This window comes from Sturnus vulgaris, chromosome 3 (assembly GCF_052056855.1).
Source record: "Sturnus vulgaris isolate bStuVul1 chromosome 3, bStuVul1.hap1, whole genome shotgun sequence".
In the NCBI taxonomy this organism is placed as follows: domain Eukaryota; kingdom Metazoa; phylum Chordata; class Aves; order Passeriformes; family Sturnidae; genus Sturnus; species Sturnus vulgaris.
Genome location: NC_142245.1, coordinates 58272992 through 58295394, shown reverse-complemented (window position 1 = coordinate 58295394; position 22403 = coordinate 58272992). Strand labels below are relative to the sequence as shown.

The window sequence follows — 22403 nt, the reverse complement described above, 5'->3', positions numbered from 1 at the left end:
GGCTGCAATAATAATTTTAAGAAGTGCATCAATAATAGTAGACAAAGGCATTTCTCTTCATGTAAAGAGTATTTTGCTTAACTGCAGAAGGCCTTTTTAAAATTTACTGTAAAGCTTAACATGTTATTGGGCGAACTCAACACAAGAGGAGAGGCAATTACAGCTAGTCTTTTAAAGACTGAGTTCTCTCTGATTCACATGTTGTGTGTCTTCCTTATAAATAAATACTTATTCTGAAACCATTGAAGTGAGTCCACTTGAAGCAAAAGCCTACAATAAAATATAGCTAACTAAAATGATGAGATTATTCTGAATCTTCATTTTCAAGTTGCAGTTATCATTGTATTTTGTTGTGGTAAGAGCTCACAAAGTTATTCCAGAGTCTGTATAAAATATCCTTGCTCAGTTGGTTAGAGCAGGATGCTGATAATGCTGAGGTCACAGCTTTGTTCCCTGTATGGGCCATTCACGTAAGAGCTGGACTTGGTGATACTTGTGGGCCCCTTCCAACTCAGAATATTCTATGTGATTCTCTGTGTGTGCTTTAACAAATGCCACGTTTGCTAAAACAAAACTTGGTTTAGTCTGCTTTGTTTTTAATTGCTCTTTAAAAACTAGTTTTTAGATGTTTTAAAAAAGTGAGCTAATGAATAGTAATGAATCTGCACTTAAAAGACTTGTTTTTATGTCTTGATGAAAATGCTGTACTATAGATAAAACATTCTAATGATAAAAAGTCATAAGTGCCGGAAGTTAATGAGAATTTGTGTTAGTTTATTTAATAAATACATTCAAAGATATTATGATAATGTTTACTGAAAAAAATGGTCAGACATATATGCCAGTGGCTGCTGCAGCATGGATTTACAAGATAAACTTCCACAGTTAGTCTTTGATCATATATATCTCTATTTACTTAGCATTTATACAGTTAACTGGTATGTAGAAATGTTTTGCCAGTATGACTGAGTCAGAATTGAAAGTGGGTGTTTCATTTCTCATGATTAAAATATCAATGTTCCTTATGTGCATAAACATTTATGTGAACTTTTGTAATTATTTCCAGAAATCGTATCATCTTATTACTGCTTAGTTTTTTCCCCAAAGGAATATTCTTGCAGTCATTGGTTAAAAGAAAAGAAAAAGGTGTATTTGTTGTTACAGATTTCTAACAATTAACCTCTTACGTTCGTCAGGGTCAGGTTGGGTTGAGCAAAGTGTTGGCAAATAACTGATTATCTGGAAACTTTGAAAAAGCCAGTGTTGCTTTAACCTAGCAGTGCCCCTCCCTGCCCCTGACCCACTGCTCCATATACTCCAGTTAAGCCATGAAGCACAGGGAGCAGACAATTGAGAAAGGAGTTTCCTGTAATTAAGTTACTGTAACTTGGTCCTTGACTCGAGGGTCCCCAGTGGGTGGGCAGACTATTTGCTTTTCTGCCACCTCTTCTGTCAAACCTTTTAGAGTCAACAGTTGTATTTATAAATGTCAATGCTTGCTTTGTGCTATCAGGAGAAAAAACCCAGGACCCAGAGATTCGTTTGTTGCAAAGATGGAAGTGTGTGCATATCATACAGGGAAAAATATTTTTCAAGAAGCTTGTCTAGCTATCAAGGAGTGGTAGACAAACAAATTAAAACAAAAAACTCCTACCATGATCCACGTATAACTATTTCTTAACTGTTTTCCTTTGGCAAAGTTATTATATTCTATTTACAATGGATGCATTTAGAACAATGTACTATGTCAATACCAGGAAGTGTAGTGAGTGTATTTCTGTTTTAGCTTGCAAAGGAATTAGCATTTTTTCTGCTTGTGTTTGCTGAAAAGTCACTCTTAAACTTCTAGTATAGTTAACCACTGGAAATAAGGCTGTGACAGGAGTACCCCACCCACTGCACAAATTCCTCCTCTCTCCTTTAGAGAGGCCGCTGTGATTCACGGTGGCTGCTCATGATGGTACCTGGAGCTGAGGAGTTACTTATTTGCAAAAATTTAGGGGAATGATTGTAGAATTCTTTCATTACAAATTATCAGTCTTACAAGATTAAAACTTTTTTATACCTTAAGAAAATTTTGATGATACTGAATATTTTTTTCATAAAACACAAGTGTTTCATCCTGTGGATAGTGGATTAATTTTTAGTCAGGATACCTGTGAACAGCTAGGCTTGCTTCAAAGAAACCAGATGAGGTCTGCCTTAGTATCTGTTTGGAAGATTCCCAGACTCAAAGTTTTTGGGATATCAGTCAAGTGCTACCTTAGCAGTAGCTCTATGCAAAACACTTAGAAAATGTATATGAATGTGGGAACCTCTATTCAGTTTCTCCAGTCAGCTTGACTGGTTGTTTTTCTGTGCCTTAAAAGTAGACATATTTGAAGAAGACATGAGGAAGTTAAACTCCCACAGTCTTCTTCCTTTGCCTCTTCCCACACCAACTTTTTCATTAAGTAAGAGGCATGACTTCCCACAGCTGGATCCTCTGTTACTGACTTCATGGTTCACACTTGCATCCTGAAGGAAACGAATGTTACACCTGGGCTTTATAAACAGCCACTGACAAATCCCTGTGGACAACAAGCTTATGTCATTGTAAAATATCCTACAGCAACAAGCAGTGATTTTCCTTGCATTGTGTACCTGATGGCACTAGTGGGAGCCTACCAGCTGTTTCTGTTGCTGCTTGTGATAAGTTCTCATGGCATTTTGTAACTCCTCTGACTTAGGTTTGTGTGCTCTTTCTGCTGCTGTTTTTTGTGCCTCCAGCATCATATCTTGATGGAGGAGGAAGTCTCTGTCTAAGGACAGTATCTGAAATTCTTAACTCTAGTGTTTATGAAAGGAGGTTATGAAGCATAAGTAGATTTGAAATCTGATTGGAAATGGGAGAAATGCAAAGCGGAAGGGTGATAAAATTGGATATTTTGTTTCTGAGTCCTCCCTAAATTTTTGGCTTCCCTGTGCACACTGCAAGAGCATGGCACATCTTCCTTTGAGAAAGGAATTGTAGGCTGTTGTTGTAAGGCATAATGACTCTTGTCATAACTCTTGACATCTGGGTGAGCCTCCAGTCCACAGAAGCTGAGCTCTGCCACAGCAGAGGCAAGCTGCTTTGCTACAGCCAGCCTGTGTGCAGCCCCTGTGGTGTGCAGCACAGCTCATGTTCCCTGCTAGAGCAGGAGGCACCAAACCACAGGCTTGAATCCACTGGCTGTTTTCCTGAAAGCACTGTGATGAACTGCCTCAGTCACTGAGCCACTCTGGCTGGGTCCCACTTCCTTTCTCAGCCGCCAGCAGGCTGAAACTGGACGGGCTTCTAACATGCTCAGCTCAGTGAAGAGGAGGAGGAGGAGGAGGAGGAGGAGGAGGAGGAGGAGGAGGAGGAGGAGGAGGAGGAGGAGGAGGCTATCTTGACCTAGGGCAGTGAAGGGCAGTGAGAGGTAGAGTGTTCTGGACGTTGTGAAATGTTTGAGTACAGTAAAGCCTGCTCCTCATCAGAAGAGAAGATGCAGTTGCTGTAAGGTAATGGTGATTAAGTCACTGATTACAAAGGTTGGGCCATTAACAAGTAGAATAACTGGTTCTTCAAATGCCAAACACTTTCCCTGGTGTCCTGACTGGCTGGTATCCTGCCAAAGATCAGTCTTTCAGTCATCCACTAATTATAAAAAGTTTATGCGGCCTGAACTGCTTAAACTTGAGGTTTGGAAAATTATCGAGGGTTTTTTTTATATAAATGATCCCATTTTCAAAGAATTACTTTTATTTTTCTGTTTCAGTGGTAACTAATTCTTAGTTCTCAAGCAATTAAAAAGTGTAGCACTTGAGTTTGATGCATTTTTTTTTTTGCTTTTTGTATCACTAAATTGCACACAATGTAAAATTATGTGTATAATGTTTCACACATATTGTGCACATATTAAAAAAACAATGTGAGGTAGTTCAAAATAGGGAGGCTAAATGTGGCTTGCATGAAACAGTCAAATGTAATGCATCTTGATGAAAAACAGCTAATTTCTTTAAAGCCCTTCTGAATCCTAATGTTATTAATTTATTTCTAAATTGATCTTTCAAACTGAGAGAAATTCAAACATTCCTGGAGGAGCAAAGGTTCCTTGCTAGAGAAAAAGAAGTGGCATACTAATTTTCTGTGTATTGAAGTGTAAAAATTCCTTTTCCTGTCAGGAATGATAAACAGTGTCTAATTATTGCATTTATTAATTATTCTGAACTTAGCTGTGTATATAAAATGCTTGGAAAAAAAGATTGATTGAATATTCCTTCATAAATAGGTTTTTTAAATTTTTGTGTTATATTTAGCATCTGTCTTGCTTACCGCCTCAGAAATGTGCTGCTGATCCAAAACTGATCCAAAAAAAAGCTATTGCAGGTTTAAATTATCTTTTTCTCTTTAAAAATAATTTGAGTACCATACTAGTTTTTGGAGAAGGCCCTAGCCAGAAGTTACACTTTAATACTGGAGTCTTAGCTGTGTGTGACCTGCAGTAAAAATATAAATGTACCATTCTGTGATTACAAATATTGGCAGTGTGCTTTGCATCTGCTCTTTCTAGATTGGGATTGATAACCATTGCTTCTCTTGAGATTACTTTATGGGAAGACTTTGTCACCAAACAGAACAGTTATTGTTGTTAAAGCAGCTACTAGGTGTTAAATTGCTGTTCTGCAACAATTGGAAAAGCCTATAAAGACAATTATAATGAAAATTGTCCTGTTAGAAATGCTGATTTATTTTGCCAGTTTCATAATGGCTTGTTTGGTTTGTGTTTTTTTTTAGTGGTGGTGGTGGTTTGAGGTATTTTTCTTTATTATCATATATTACATGTTATTGTGTGGAAACACAATCCAGATTGCTGGTAACTGCACAATGCTAATATACAGAAAATAAATAATAGTAACAGTCAATCTTTCAACAGTTTCTTAAATGTAAATCAGCTTTCATCCCAGCAACTGTGCTTTTCCCCCGTTTTGGAATTTCTGCCATATTTGTCTTGTTGCTCTATTCAAGTGACAAGCCAGAAATCTGTTTTCAGATTCATTGATTTTACCTCCTCCCCAGCCATATTTCTTCCAAAATAACTTAAAGGACATGGAAGGATAAGAGACAAAACCAGATTACTTGATACCAGTTAAAGTGAGCTGCAACTCTTAAGATAAAAAAGAATGTCAGGGTTACATTCTTTCATCTTGTGCTGACCATATCCTTAAAACCAAAAGATCCAAAGTAGTAAAAATAAAGATACAAACACATTTTGCTGTTTGAGTTGCAGCAGCACAGGTACCTCCCCATTACTGACCACTCGATTCTGAAGAATTTTGACAGGTGCTATATTGTTAGCAAATGTAAACCTGTAAGTATCACTATTTTTTGTTGTTTATTTATCCAGTTATATGTCTAGGAGTAATTTCAAGCTATGCCACTGACATTAGAAGTGGGCTGAGAGGCCTCGATACCCTAAATTTAAACTTGAGAGATTAATATATACAGAGGAAAGCTTAGTTGTAGTTTTGCTTTTTTAATTGGTTCCCTGTAGTTTTATTTAACTTTCAAAAGTGGGGGGAATGCTGCATGCTGATAAACCAGAAGGGGAGGTAGCTTTGATGTTTTATGAGCAATAAAAAATTTTGAAGCAATATGTCAAACTCCTGAAATCAACTTCTTGAAGAGTCAGCAAGCTGAGGAGAGCAGGGAAGGGGAGTAAAGGTGGGAGGCTGCTTCTGTTGTACTGTGCCCAAATCCATTAGTGGTGCAGGCAAAAGAGCACACGGGATTCTTTAATTCTTTAAATTACATCCACATTACTTTCTGGTTGTCTCTTTTGTCAGAATATGCTGCAAAACCAATTGTGCAGTTCAAGATATGAAAAGTTAATAAATTCTTTTTTAAAAAATCTGTCCTTAGTTGTGGGTTTTGTGGAGTGGGTCTTAAATTCCATTATATACATCTTGTCAATGGTTCCTGCAACATATATATTGTAGAATAATTTAAAATGGACACAGCTTCCAGGTGAAGTAAACACTTGTTTTCCCTTATGCTCACAATGTAGCCTGTGATTCAAATGATGGAATGACCAAAAAATTTATTAAGGTGGTAAGAATTTGGGCTTAACCTCTGTCCTGGCAAATCTAGACTCTTCTGGTTCAGGAAAGCCAGGCAATCCAAGTTATTTGGGTTCTGTTATGTCTGCTTTCTGTCGAGATAGTTATAAACCACATGCTTGCTCTCAATGTCTGTTTGTTAAGAAGGGTGGTTATCAGTTTATATATTTGTACTTTTCACTGCTTAAAAATGTCATGTTCATGGTTAAATCTTATCTCATGAGAGGGTATGTGTTTCACAATGGAAAACGATATTGGAAGAAACAAGTCGTGTATGAGGCTGATTGTTAGGGAATTTTGCCTGATGTCTGGCCAGGAGATGGTTCTGTCTGGCCATATCCGAAGTAAACCAGGGTTTGTAAAGATGGGATGTCCTGCCATGAATGTTTTGTGGTTTTGCCATATGAATACAAATTGTCGGCAACAGGAAATCCTTTAGGAAGATAAGACTCTGCTACAACTCCCACAAAAAGCAAACAGCTGCATTCAAGGCTTGTCCCCTGTTAGGATCCCAACCCGTGAGAGTCTTGGTATTTGATCCCAGTCCTAGGAGCTCTGTAGTCACTCAAAAAGAGACACAGAGATCCTTCTTCACACTCTATGTAAAAATAAATTTTCTTCTCATGTCTTTAGTGATTTTTTTTTTCACAACTGAGTAGTAGTAAGATACATTATTTTTGTTAAAAAGATGTCTAAAATTTTTGAGGATCATAGGCTTTTACCCTTCAAAGAAGTGTTAGTATTAACTAGAGGCACTGGTCTAACCTTACAGCATTTGGCAAATTTCAAATGGAAATTGAAGGAGCCCCAAAGCTGCCCTCCTCAATCCACCACACAAATATTTTGTGACCTTCTGAAAGAGGCAAACTATTTAAAGACCCATTCCATTGACAGCTGCTAGTTAGGAAATCCTTGTGACAGAAAGGAGAGATGTGACAGAAAGATTACTTTCTTGAGTGTGAAGTCTGTCATGAACTAGTTCCTCATTTCTCTCCTCAGAAATTTTGATGGAGAATGTCCTAATAGTATTTTAAATCCATACTTGTTATTAACTATTATTGGTTAGTTCTGCTGCTTTCTACCCCCTCTCATTTCAACTTCTTGAAGGAAAATCTCACACCTGTATCTTGTTATATACCTGGACCCCACTTCTTGGGACTTCGGTCTGAAAAGAGCACTGTGCTTCAATCATGGAAGGAGGTGGCTTCTTGTAATTATTCCGTAATTACTTATTCCATAATCAGTGGGTGCAGGGAGCTATATGGATGAGTTGTGTTGCAGCACTGAGGTTTCAGGTTACATCTTGAAATGGTAATTTTCGGATCTACAAATAGAAATATTTGGCTTGTTGCATGTTTCCTGTCAATGTCGTGCATTTAATGAAGTGCTTAGAAATATTTTAAGTGTTTCATAAGAGAAATGCTGAAGAAAAATAATGCCTGCATTACACATGGTGAAGAAATTTAATGCTGTTGAGAACCTGAGTTCCTATGTTTGTCACAGTTCTTCAGCTCTTACTGCAAGATGTGGCTACAGACCCAGGGTGACGGGGACTGATGGCTTTTTTGAACAGGTCTTATGTTGATGCCAAAGGTTTTCCAACAATAGAGTTTATCTGCTCTCCAAGACTTCAGGTGTACTGGAAGTACTAGTTTTTTGGCCAACACTCATAGCTGAAGGGCTCGTGATGACATGACAAGCTTCATTTGATTTGGAGAACCAGTGGGAACTCACAGTGCTTCATCCTTCTGGGAAAGTTGCCTTGTGCACTGCTTCCAGAAACTTCTATGTCAAGTCAGAAAGCTACACCTTCTGCTTTAAAATCAGAACAACTGATTCTATATACAGCTGGGCCTCTGCAATCTTTTGTTGTGACTTTTGTATCATGTATGGGTGCTGTGCATTCATCCCAGCCCATGACTTGCTCATCACTTCAGGCCTGGCTGGAATCCCCATTATTAATACAACACCTCCAGTCCATTTTGCCACACGTCTTTCAGACAGATGGAGACATGGATATGATTCACATCATGCCTTTGGAGTAGTTTTGTGGTCTAAATCCAACTGTCCCAGCATGTTCCTGTGCCCTGTGCTACACTGAGCTCTCCTGGCCATCAGTATGACCCTATTACAGCTAGCAGTGGCCCAGCTGGGGCTGTGTTTGTGTAATCAGGGTGCAGGAGAGTGAGCCAAAACCACCAGAATTGCAGCACATTTTTAAGTGCTGAGCCCTCCTTTTTGTGAACAGCCTGAAGATAGTGGTTAGACTTTGTTTGGATAGAGGTACATTTTTTAATGAGTCCTGATGGGCAGGATTTGACTCTGCATTTCTTTAGATTTTTTTAGTGTTTTAAGAATGTAGTGTTTGTAAATGAAAATTTTTTGGGATTGTTTTTGGGTTTTTATTTTTTACTTCTTTATGGGTGCTGAGCCTATATTTGGACTTTCACATCTTTGGAAGACAACTGGGCTATCTGGATAGCTGGCTTCTGTGGACCTTTTCCTTGAAAGGTGGGGAAATCAAAGTTTTACTCAGAATGAAAGTTATTGCACAAGCTTTTTAAGTTCACAAATTTAAAAGTAATGGAATTACTGCTGTGACTGAAGTGTATGATGCCCAAAACCAAGTTTGCACTTACTTATTGTGGGAAAATGTCACTGCATTGTTGTCACTTCTGAATACAGACAAATAACTGCCTTTTATAAAATTGTCACAGTTTATAGGCATATTTACTTTACAGCTACTTTTATAAGTTACCCACACCCTTCTCTGCATGTGAATAAAAGAGCTGGAAAGGCCACACTGATAATGTCATACCAGGAAATCTTTAATGTGAAATACAGAGAACATGGGGAGGAGGGAAGCTTGCGGGACAGGAAAAATCACACTGGAGATAATGTATGGAGGGAAAAATATAGGGTTTATGTCTATCCTTTTTTTTTCTTAATTTTTAAATTCAAAGAAAAGAAATATAGGTTGCCTTTGACATAAACCAACAAATGTGTTTGTAAGCACTGATATACAGGAAGGTTTCTTTATTCCAGGTTTAAGCCTTTAAAATTCCTCTAAAATTGAATGCATATTAAAAAGAAAAAAAAAAAAGAACGAGAAAACTAAGAAAACAACCAAGCAACCAAAAAACCCCTGAGTTTTGCAGAGCTGAAAATACTGCCTGTTGACCAGACTTGATCCTGCTTAATCTTTTTCTGCCAAGTTAGACATTCTGGCAAGCTTCCTCAAGTCTGGATGTATTCAAGTACTGTATTTGGCTGACTTAGTTTGTTACTTTGTAAAGATATATGAAAATCCCAGTTCAAACATTTCGGCCTGTGGTTGTTTTTACAGTCTGTCAAGAAGCACAACTAATTGATATTTCACTTTATACATCAGATATAATTTTTCTACCAGCACGGTATGTATTTGGAAGTATATTTTCCACTGCTACTATGTATTTTATCTTAAACACTTCGTAGTTTTTAGAATATGTGCTCTTTCTACTGATCAAGGTATAGTAACACTTGGCAAGTAACTAACTTTTTTTCCACCTTTTTTCAAATTATCAACGTCTTCCAGGTCTTGGTTTCTAAGTGTTTTGTCTGGCTTTAATGCACAGCCTGTCCCTGCAGAGATGACATTTTTGTTGTCTTAACTTTGATTTTATGAAGAACTGCAAAACCATTACATATGAGACTTTCTGTATTTGAATACCTTTGATAGTTGTGTCGCTTGTATAAAGCTGAAATTTAAAATTATAAAAGTAAGACTAATCAACACTGTATGGTTTTATTGTATATGTTAATTGGTCTTTCTTCTAAGTCCAGTGCTGATTTCAGCAGTAATTCTGCCTGTCAATAAATGTATTACCTATTGGATTTGGTGTATGAAGAAAAGTGGGAATTTTTGTCTTCAAATAAATTTTGTGGACTTCCTGATGAAAAGAATTAACACCGAATCTGAATCTGTTGGAGAGGTGTCTAGAAGTTTTTAAAGCCTGGAAGTACTACAGTAGGTGTGTGAGCCCAACCCCTGCAAAATGTGGTCCTTGGAAGCTGAAGACCTGAATTGCAAAGGTTTTGTTTCTGAGATCTCATACTGTTTGGAAAGAGATTTAGTCTTTTAAGCAAGGACTTATATTGTAGAATCAACCGTGATGAAAAGATTTTTATCCCTAATTGTGCCATCAGTTAAATCCTGTTTCTAGACTGAACATGTCTGTGTGTTTAGCTTAAACCATTAAACTTTTTGTTTGAAGAAATGGTTGTGACCCTCCAACAGGTACCTCTTGACTGTGTAAATTGAAAAGATTGAGCTTCTTTTGCCTGTGGTTACAGTGTAGGATTTCTGACAGCATATGTTTCCCATGTCTTATTTTGCAGTCTTTACAATGCTTGGATGTTCTTTGTGAAATGTAAAAGCTAAATCTTTAGTGCCCTGAAATCCTGCACATCATTTTATTTGTCCAAAAGGCATTTTTTTCCCTATTCCCACTTGATTAAGATGCTTAGGATTATTTATATATTATAGATAAGGGAAAACTGGTCCCCCAGCCGTTTGGAATTAAAAAGTGTATAGGCAGAAACTTGATGAGATGAAATATTACTCTGTTCCTAAAATAATGTGAAAGACTGTAAGAAAGGTACTATCTCATTAGTAGACTACACAGGGTTAAACTTAGGCACAGAAACAAGCCAAAAGTTGATTTTCTTCATTTATTTCTCACAAGAAATCCACTTGGAAAAGCAGTCCTTGTAATTGATGCAGATGTTCGGAATTCTTTTCTGCTGACTTGGAATAAAGGCTAATCCAGGTCAGTCAGTACCTTGTAATTAATGCACATTCTTTTCCCTTTTTCTTTTTAAATCTCTCTTTTAATTTATTTACCTTTTTTTTTTTTTTTTACTTTTCTATTCTTTTTTCTTTTAGTAGGGAAAAGGGAGCAACCCCTGGTTTAAATCTCTAAGCTAGTCCAAAATGATAATAAAAGTTTTGAAAGGCATGCAGGTTACAGAGTAAAACTATGCTAAACTAGTAAATAACAGAGCCCTTTATATAGGTAATTTTTAAATCTAGGGCAGGGTTTTTTTTGTAATGTTCTTCCCTGTCCACCCTGGTATTGTGAGTTTGCAGAGAAGCAGTAACTTACATTGCTATATAATAGCACACGGTGTTGGAAGGGTTAAACAGAAAAGGAAGATAAAAGCTACTTCGAGCTCACTTTGTTGCCTTGAACTTTGGATGCTGTTGAATATAGCAGTCATCTGTGATCACAGGTATCTTAGCAGCTGTATAATCAAAAACTATAAATGTCCAGATAGGAAATGATCCGTAATTAGAGGAAACAGTACTGAACTGATGACTTAAAGTCACTTTCGTTCTTAAATCACACAGTTGTAGCTGTTAGACTTTATCCTGTGATCTTTTCTCAGTACCTTGGCAGAGTACTTGAAAACCCTGATAATCAGATTGGCTGAGAGTTAGAAAGGAGAGAAGGATTGGGACGCTTTTTGTAGCTCCTTGCCAAAGCAGCACCTCCTGATTGAGAGGTGTCAATGCTTAAGCAGACTGGAGGGAAGGCAAGGGCTGGTCTCTGTCTTACCTAGATACCCACCTTTCTTTCTTTGTATGTGTTGTATTGCAAATATTAATACAACTGCAAAGGAGGGCTCTGGGGTGGTATTGTATATGTGCCACTGAAATCTAAACACTAATCAAAGCTTGAAAAAGAGCTCAGATTTTTAACTTGGATGGGTTTCAGAATTAAGGAAAAGAAATCTGTGGCCTACTTACTAAACAAATGGGAAATACGTTTTTAGTTCCTGTGTGTAATACAACCCTGAATGTTGAAGTTTTGTGGGTTCTTTTCTTTCCTATTTTTTTTCCTATCAGAACAACTTTATGAAACATTCAAAAGTGAAATGAATTTGTTTAAAACAAAGTGGGATTTTGAAATTAGGCTCAGAAGTCATCAGTGAAGGGTTTCCTAAAAGTTGTATAAGATAACTCTTTTTTCAGAAACACAAAATATTCCCCTACATCTTCTATGATGTTGAATAGTTGCTTAGTTATCTACATATTTGCACAGAATATTATCTGCTTCTTCAAAGTAGTTGAGTGTGTTTTTGTGTATTATGTCTACTAACCTTGTGCATGTGACTTAGAGATCAAAATAATGACTCACAAATTTGCTTGTTGGCATGGTCCTAATTATGACTTACATTACTGAGAAATCCCTTGCCACCTCTTCAGAGATTACTCTTGCTAAAATGCCAGGAGTCCTCTTTATCAGTACTGAATACTGAAAACAGTATAGTGTCTGATGCAAAAGAAATTAAAATACACAGTGATTCACTGGCTTTTTTTACCACTGTGGTAAATAAACTGATGCACAGGTTATGGTTAAAAGCTCTAGGGATCCTGCATTTAATTTAATGCTAATTTTCTGCTTAAAGTATGTCCCTTTTGAAACACTAGTGTGTTCTAGGGAGGTGGCTAATCTAGGCTGATTTGTGGACTGCCAACTTTGAGAAAAACAAAAAAAAAATTCCTGAAGAAACTATGTCCTGAAGCAATACACAGACACAGACAAAATCTGTTTGTTTTCTATTTTGGTCATAGGTGGTTGGCTCACAGTCCAAGTTACTGTGCTGTGTCTTTGTAACTACAGAATAACTGTGATTAGTATCACAGAATAGTCTTCTGAAGTTTATTCAGTGTGTGTTTAAGATACTCTAAGATCTTAATGTCAAGATGCCATAGCAATATTTTGTGTTTAAATCTGGTGTGGAGATGGAATGTCCAGAAAGCTTACATGTACTTTGAATGCCGTTCCTCTGCTTAAAAACCAAAATAAGTTAGTTTTGAAACACCTCCTCTGAATTATGCTGCCAATAGCAGCAGTTTTACTATTAGCACAGAAAAAACATAACTTTAAAGTGCTTATTGAACCAGAAATCTGTATATTTGGACTGTACTACTTCAGTGCTACGAAATTCTCAGAATAAGACATTTAAGCAATGAGTAACTTTAAATTAATGAAGTATTCATAGAGAAGTTGGCATGCTCATTGCTAAGTACTCACATTAAAATTTCCCCCTTGCAGGAAAAGTACTATGATTTCATGATATAGCTAAGCAGATTTATCAGTTACTACCCATAAGAAGGAACAGTCCCATCCTGTGTCTAGTTACATATTCACTTACCTCTGCTTGCTCTCACCCAGCATGAAAACCAAGTTTCAGAGCAAGACCAGTACAAATGTAATTTTTTTTTCATTTGAGAGTTTTTTTTTGCATGTGAACTGATTAACCATCCCTGAGCCCACTTACTGCTGGGCTTTGCTGCTGAACATCCATGTTAGTTTTAAATGCTTTGCAGGGTAAACCATACTTTGTGCAGTGGATTTGCCCAGCTTTATTAAATGTGAAGGCTTAATTCAACATTATTCAGGCCTTAGTAAGATGTTCTGCTTCATGCATACTGAAAATGTGACTGTAACTGATTTTCCCTTCTCTCTGGTGTTAACTCTGTGCTAATGAAATAATGGAACTTCTGGACTCAGGCAATAAAAACATTACTTCTGAAGCCGATGAGGGGCTGTTTCTCATCCAGCCAGGGCAATTTGATACTTTAAATGCCAAGTTGGGAAAGGATGTAATTGATAGCCTTACACAGAGCAACAGGCACAGCTTGACAAGGGAAAGTGGCGTTTTTGTTGGCTCTGGGACGAGACTTTGAAATCTGGGTCTGTTTATTTCCTTGCCTGTAATACTTAAACAAGTCCCTGACTTGCCTAAGGAACCTGATAGGAACTTGACAGTGTTCTAGGCAACCCGAAGGGAAGAATTTAACCTGTCATCTCAGGGGAATTTTCTCTTTTCTTTTTCTCCTCTATGGTTAGTACTTAATAGTTTCACTCTGCCTACCACCCTTCTTTGTTCCTATAGGCCCAGATCTTACCCTAAGGCGAAAAAGACCCTGCTGACAATCATATTTTTATAGAGTAGTAACTATCCACTGCTGTAAGGCTCTTTAATGCCTACTGCTGGTTTTGTTACAGGAGCCAGTTGTTTGCAGCTGGAAGGATGTAAGTTCTGACTAGAACAGAAAACTGAGGCGTAGTGGCTGTCTCAGGTGAACCTTCACCCATACTGTAACACAATGAGCTCGTTGGCAGATTTTGTTGAGAGATTAAATGACAATGATGGTTACTCTCTGGTTATGGATTTTCAGAAGAAGGTTCTCATATACAAATATAATATTAAAAATATTTTTACGGTGATAGTTGGATACCACAGTGCTCAAGCCCTCACAGGTCTCATCCACTCAAAGGGAAGAAGCATCATGGTTCTAGAATCCAGGAGGATCTCTGCTAAACTGCAGATTACAATCCAAAATAGAAAGCATGAAACATATTATTTAAAAAAAATAAATTAAAATCTCAATGTCATGAGCAGGAGAAATGCAAGTGTCATTTTAGTCAGAGATTAAACTGTCCCAGTTTGAAGGGGTCAACGTTCACATAAACCCCAAGTAGAATAAAAAAATTATCTAGGGGTTTCCTCTGAAACTGCTTCCCTTAAGGGTGGATGAAAGGAGACCTTATCCTTACTTGAAGGATTGGAAAATGACATAGAAAAAATGGATTTGCCTGTAAAATACAGCACAGATGTCTGGGCTTTCCTGGAGTAAGTGCTAATTTTCAAAGTCCTGGGATTATATTTACCAATGATTTGGTATAATTACTTGGTTGTATTTAGAATGCAGTGCCTAGACTAACTTATTATTTGTACAATGATATTTAAATAAAGCCTGTGATTATGATCTGTGCTCTCCAAATCTCTAATCTGTCTGAAGGAGAGCAAACAGGAGCTCTGATTTTAAGGTGTGTTTTTGGTGGGTTTTAATTTTTTTTACAATATTTGCTCAGTGGTTGGTATAATCCTGTTTAAAAGGGTTTTTTTGCTTATTGGGCATGTTCTGTCTGGCTACCATTGTTTCATCCCTCATTCATAACTGAGTAACTTAATACTGAAATCAAACAAGTTGGAGTTTCAAACCCAGACAAAGTTTTTTTTGTCATCCCATTTTCATTTTGTTTTGTGCAAACAGGTACTTTTGTTGGCTGTTCTGCAGCCAGTGTCACATTGAAAACATTTGAAGCTGATTTTTGTACAGAGTAAACATCCTGTGGTTAGAAGGGCTTAGCTCAGGTGCCTTTACTGCTGGCATATACCTCCTTATCTTGAAAGTGGTGTCCACCAACTAATCCTTTATTTATGTTGAGCTTTGGAATTTCCCTTGAAATGCCTTTTTCTAACCTCTCCCAGTATAAATGGGAAGTGAACAAAGTGTCAGGTAAACGACGAGTTTGCTGGTAAGCAAATTAATAACGCACATGAATGTAAATTTCTTCTCACTGGTGGCAGGTTGGATGCTGTGATTACCCTTGGAAAGAGTGCCAGTGATGTGCCTATGCCTGTGATATGGTTTGTTACCTTCTGTTGTACCGTTTTACAGAGGAATCTTTTTCTTTTGTTTGTGCTTGGGAGGACGGAATTTGTTAATCAAATGTGCAAGGCTATGTTTTCAGTGCTCAGAAGGAGGGAATTGTTCAATGACAATGGCTAATTTGCGATAGCAATCGCCATGTGAAATCCTAGTGGGCACTTGGATCTCTTCGTCTAAAGCAAGCTGATATCACAGCGTATTCTACAATTCAGCGTGAACAAAACAGGAGCCTCTTTCCATTTTATGACGATGGAACTAACTCAGCTTTACTCCCTTGGCAAAAAAAAGGTATCATTTTAGTTTGGTTTTGGTAAATTCTTAGCCCCATTGTGAAATGGTCTTTCTGATTACAGGATTAAAGGTAATCCTAGAGAATCTTGATAGTGGTGGGTGAAAAAGAAAATCTGTAAAACCATTGTATTCTGTTTCTCAGGTTTCTGGTTCTATAATAGTATATGATTGCACTGACAACTGGTTAATTGAGAGTATCCCATCACAGGAGGAGAACAAGGAGTATGACAGAAGTTAATGCTTTCTCCTGTCCCATATTGAGAGAAAGATAGTCGTGTAGGGAAGTTGAATTAGACAGAAGTAAAGAAATCATAATTTTGGCTTAAGTATACTCTGTATGGTAACAGAAGCTTGTAGACATCATACCTGAAAAAGCTGCCTTTGTATATTTTTTTCTAACCCAAGAGCCAGGTAGTTTGCCATTTTAGATTAGGTCATGGTGTAGGCCTTCCTTACAAGAAGAAAATAAATTCTGAACTGTTTTCAGTTTGTTTTGTTGCTCTTATTCAAGATACTGCAGAAATAGCAATATTGCCTAGACAAAGATGATGTATCTCCCTGGTACAATGGAGGGTGTTTGCCTCTGTTTTTTCTCTAATACTCCCTGCATTTAAGCTCTGAAGGAAGGATTACATATACCCATAGCTGAAAACTTTTTTAAGCTTTAGGGGGAGTAAGTGGGAATGGGGCCTCAAGCAGGTGTCATGGCCATGGGCACAGGTGTTTGCATTGAAAGTGATCACCCAGGCTCCAGCTGGCAGAAGAGTGCAAAAAAGTGCTGGTTTAGACCCAACAAAAGCAAGTGCTCATGAATATGTTATTTCTGCTGCAAGTTTAACATGTAATGGTAGTACAGAATATGCCTGCTCAGAGGCATTTAACTCAGAATTCAGGGTTGATTTATTCAGATCAAAGGGGGAACTCAACCAAAATACTCAGATTTCGCGAGCTCAACTCTAAATTTTTTTTATTGTTATTATTATTTTTACTTTTTTTTGGAATGTAACAATCTGCATATTTGAATGTAATGCTGATCCTTCTGGTAAGATTTAAAGAGTGAACAGTTCGAGGGGAAAATCGAAAGCATAATAGCTTTTGGTATCCAGTCTCTTGTGGAATGGAGTCGGATCTTTGTTTTTTATCAGAGAAAGGGTCATCACCTCACCAAGCATTCCCTCCCTTCCTCATGACTCCCCAAAGGTGCAGTACTCTTAATTGCTTTTGGCAGATAAAAGCTATGAGGAAGTCGGGGAATATGTTTTATTTTATGTTACTGTCATTAGTCTGAACTAGTTCTTAATCTAAGATTACAAAGACATTGTTTATAAGGACATATCTACTGCAGTTTCTGTTTGTTTCTACTCCTGTAGGTTATATAAGGCAAACAGTAACAGATCTTACATCCTTAACTTACTGAAAATTGAAAATGTTGTAAATGCTTAAAATTCAACACTTGCCTCTTTCTTTACAAAATCATTGAGCTTCTCTGCATGTTAGCCCGATATAATGACTGTATCTATAGCCCATATGCAACGCTATTATTTTTCATATATTTATACTTGCTAAGTCTATGTAAGAATAAATCGAGAAGTGACATGAGGTGTTTCTAATCGATATAGCAAGTGAACTAAAATGCAAAGCCTTGCTTAGCATTTGATCCTAGTGAAAAGACTTCTAACTCATACCATGAAGGCAGCAAATAATCTATATTGTAAGCTTAGAGTCTATATCTAGACTACACTGACAGTATATGTTTTATTCAGCATTAAATATAATCCAGCAGTGATGGTGGTGACTTGGTGGTCCTATGGCTGTTCTTCCTTTAAACTGAGTAATGTTAAAAGAGCTGGTAGCCCTTCTGCTGCTACATTTGCACCAGGATGCTGTCAGTGCCTGCTCAGAAATCAATAGCTAAGATGGTCATCTGACTGTATCTGTCATTTCCTTGGTATAAGTGCTGCCTTTAATGTATTGGTCTCTGACCTTTCTATTTGTTTTAGGGAATCCCTTTTGTGTTTTCACTCTAACATTACTCTGTAAAAATGCATACTTGCAAAAAGAACTAGAATTTCTCTGTAGGATAATACACTCCACAACAGAGCTGTGACATTGTCACAGTCTAGGCAGGTTGTGTAATTGTGATGGAAGAGCTTTTCATAAAAAACAAAACAAAAAGAGTAGGAAATGCCACAAGTGAATTCATAGACATATAACTTCTGAGTAAGATATGTTTAATATTTAAGTGAGGAACTCTGCTTAAGAGGACGAGTGAGATTGCTCTGACCTTCATTCTTTGCTCAGAAGAACAAAGTTAAGCATATGTGATAAAGATAAAAGTGCACATTGCTTCTTGGTGAGTTGGGGCCATTTTCAATATTTGAATGTGGTGGCCAAAGCTAAGCCTATGAAAATAGGAAACTTAAATCAAGTATTTCCTGACAGAGTAATACTTTTTGATACATGCAGCTGAAAATCGAACCCTGCTTTCTCCAAATTCTTCATGTGTTTTAGAAAGGTGCATGAAATATGTCAATAACTTTATTTTTGAACAAATGTGATATAAAAACTGCAAATTCTTGGATACTGAAAGGAACAAATGAAAGAAACAAATCTGTTTGTGATCATACAGAAAAGAGCTGAAAAGACAAGCACTGTATTTACTTGTGAATTGTTGTTCAGGAAGATGTAGCTCATTTGCTTAATGCTGCCTGAGGGAGGGAGCTGGAAGATGATTAAATTAGTTTTCTGTTTGTTTGTTCAGAGGCTTCAAGTGTTATCATTGAGTTGAGTTTATTTTTCTTTTTTGATCAAAGTTAGGTGCAGAACTGCAAAGTTAAAAATTGCTATGCTGATGGTGAGAAACAAGCAGCCTCCTTTGCTCCTTCCTCTTTGCTATCCCATCTTCTTTCTCTCCCATCCAACCCTAAAACCTTCAATAATTACTTTGATGATTGAAATTATGGAAATCTTCCCAGCGGTCCAGACCTGCCAGGACTAATTAAATCTCAGTATTTGTCAGTCTTTTCAATTTAAAATTAAGCTTTGTAAAGCCTATCTGAAGATACGATTTTCTTATCTCTAGAGGCCCTGACTCACTTCATACTTTAATATGATTTCTAGGGAGTAAACATATTTTACCCTCAATTCACACAACTGAAGTTTAAAAAGAATTAATGAAAAACCTTCATTAGTTAGTCTCTTTCCATTTGCAGCTTCCTTGTTGCAAAACTTGGTCAGAACACATGAAAGAAGGGACAGGTAGTTTGCCTGAAGATTAAATGAGCAGCTGTTTGCTCCCACCCATGAAGTATTTTACTTAGGTTTGCAGAGTGTATTTTAATAAATGCTGGGAAGCATGTAGCTGCTGATGTGATCACTGCTGAAGTTAGGTTCTGGAAAGTAACAGTGAACTTTCTTTTAAATTTATTGCATGGCATGCACATAGCTGTTTGACAAACACTGATGGAGCATTCAATTGTAGTTGTTATTCAGCTTAGCACTTATTCAGTGTATGTATTGCCCTCCAATACAGCTAGAACTTATCTCTTAATGCTAGGATAATTTCAAGTAATGTTTTGAACACTTTACTGAGATATGCATTGTACTGCTGATAATACAAGCCATAGTGAACACAGCCAGTGATAGCAATAATAGGTGTTTTAGAATATGTGGTAATTGCACATCTGGTGTGCCCTGCCCTTTGAACAGCTAATTGATACTTCTAGGACCTAAACTCTTGTACTCTTTAAGGGCTAGAGTTGAACTGTTGAAACATCAGTGCAGGTTCCTAATTATTCACAGTGCTCTACCCTTTGCTTATCTAACAGCATTATATATGTGTGAAACTGATTGCACTCATGCAGCTAGCCTGAGTGTGGCTTTGCTAGCAAGTGGTACCATTGGGTACCATTGGAAGCTCCTCAGTTAATCTGGATATCACTTTTGTTGCAGACTTAACTCATTGCTAGAGATTTAGGCTCATATTTAAGTCTCTTGTTCAAAATAGTCTTAGAAAAAAGAAAGACTCTTTCTTGCTTACATAGCTGCATGGCAGTAGTGTTTTCTCTCTTTTACTGTTTCCGCTCTTTCTAAAGATTTGCAAGCTTTCAGTTTTGGATTAGGAAAAAAATAGCACTTACAAAAATTAATAATTAAACCCCCCAAAACAAATAAAATGGAAAACATCTCTCTGTTTCTCCATGACTGTGTTTGAAGAGAAGAAAATTTGGTATTCATGCACACCATGGAAAAGAAGCTAGGCTGATACATTTTACTTTGTTTCCAGCAGAGATGTCCACTGTGGCTTTGGTGCTGCTTGGTAACTTCAGTAGTTTAACCATGTGTCTAGAAGAGAGAATAAAAAAAGAGATGTTGTATATGTAAAGATGTGCACTTCAGAAGTTTGAGAAGGTTTTCTTTTGGCAGAAAATAGAATTTTTCTTCCCATTTCTCTTGCCAGATTATGTGGGTCTAGTTTGGTGATGTGGTATGTGCATGTGGTGGGGATGTTACTGTTTTAAAAAGATTTTTCTGACAGTTTTTTCTACAGTCTGTACAAAGAGTTTGAGTCCTAAACATAGTGTGAATTTATCAAGCAGCATTTCCCAGACAGCTTATGGAAAGCAGTCCTGGAGGACTCCCAAACTTAAATAACTGAAAGATACTGCTTGCTGTGCCTGCAGCTCTCTGGAATTGGAATGCAAAACTGGCAGTGGAATAAACGCACTCCCCGAGGAGGCTGAAGATGCTGCAGAGCAGCAGACAGGGAAAAAGAACTTTCCCGAAAGAAGAAAATATGCTTTTCTTTTTCTTTTTCTTTTCTTTTTTTTTTTTTTCCTTATTCCTCTTTGAGGCCTGCAGTGATGGCAGGTGTCCAGCTCAGTATCAAAACTGCAGTTTTAAAATTGGAATGAAAGGATGGCTCTCAGCCACTCGTTAATCCTGTGCTGAAGGTCTCCAGGAGAGTAACCAGTTACTCAGCTTCACAAGTGCACAAGTAATCACGGCCGGGTGGGGTGGAGGGCTCATTCTGAAAGTGTGCTCCTGGATAATAACATTTCTGGGATATTTGAGAAGCACAGTACCTAATTTTCTGCTATTTCTTGGCTAAATTTGGCTGTATGGTGTATATAGGGTTATGCATCCAGAGAAAATGAATCTGCATTTGCTGTAGAAAGAGTTTTTGGGGTAAGCTCTTCCTCTTTTTTCACCTTTTCCATATTTCTCTCTTTTGCCTGCTTCCTCTAAGAGTTTTCACCAATATTAAGAGTTCTTATAAGATCTTAAAACCAGAATATTTTCTAAATTTCTGATAATGCTGTTCTGTAAAACTATATATGCCATTTTATTGTTAATATTTTCTTTTCATGTACCAGCTATATAATGTAATGCAATAAGCATTCAGTGTTGAGTCATTTGAAATAGAAAATTTATTGTGATATTTCAATTAATTTCTAAGGTAAGCTAATTCCTAAGAATGAAGTAGCAAGAAAAATGACAAATAGCGACACATATTTTCCTGAAAAAATTTTGAGGAGTCTTTCATCAATTGGTCATTGAGTTGAGCATTGCTGGGATGACCAGTCACTGTGGCCATTGAAGCTTGGCCATTTCTGTGTGTGTGTGTTCTGTCCTCTTAGTACCTGAATGTCTTTAATTCACTACCTGAGTGACAAATGTTAAATGCTCTGGGGCTGATTTGATCATCTTGGTAATTGCATTTTGTATGGGTTTACATAGCTGTATAAGAATGAAAAGCTCTGTTACAACCCGAAATGTGTTATTTCTGGATGTTTCATTTGCCATTTCTCTTTGAGATGGGGGAAAAGAAGCAGCGGATATAGAGAGAAACTGCAGACTTGATTGTTTTAGAGATGCTTCATGACGTGTTTATGCATAAACCGTAGAAGTGCAAAGTCTTTTTTATTTTGGGTGTCAACATAATATCCTATTCCTGTCACTCCTAATCTTGTTTTATCTCTAGAGATTGATTTGCAGAAGTGTGATGCACAGACACATGTGAAAGCAGAGGTAGTTGTCTTTAGTGAAAGGTTAAGGAGATCATGGCCTCACATATCATTCTAGTTTCCTTTTGTGATTGAAAGATTTGCTCTCTCCAAAAGTTGATAGCTATAGAAAAAAAAGTTATTGATTGAGCTTGTTAAATCCTTTCCAGAAGCATTTTTCCTTTAGCTTTCTGACTTTCTAAGTGCATAAGTTCAACACTTTACCTTTCCATGGCTCAAAATAAGTCACTTGTATGTCTTGGCCTCCATGTAAGTGATTATAAAGGATAGACTGAAGTGAAGCTATACTTCTTTTGGGAGCATGTGGGAAGAAAGGAGAAGGATACATTTAACACTACCCAAAGGAACTATCTCTAAAAGAGATAGGAAGTCCCAAAATGTGCATCTGAAATCATTGAGGCTTACTGCAACTCGGTTTTGTTTGAATCAGCTGACATGAGGCGATGTCTGCCCAG

The 22403-nt window shown here is 37.3% G+C and overlaps 1 protein-coding gene across 5 annotated transcripts in view; it reads left to right on the top strand.

Moving 5' to 3' along the window:
• The window catches only part of PLEKHG1 (pleckstrin homology and RhoGEF domain containing G1), a 126479-nt gene that overhangs the window by 40655 nt on the left and 63421 nt on the right, over positions 1 to 22403 (top strand). Inside the window, exon 1 of one of the 5 annotated variants that reach the window (XM_088161731.1) lies at positions 21017 to 21109. The exons of the other annotated variants lie outside the window; for them this stretch is intronic. The gene's annotated coding sequence lies outside the window, so the exon portion shown is untranslated. Of the gene's footprint in view, positions 1 to 21016; positions 21110 to 22403 lie in introns of those variants that run through there. 5 annotated transcript variants of the gene reach the window in all.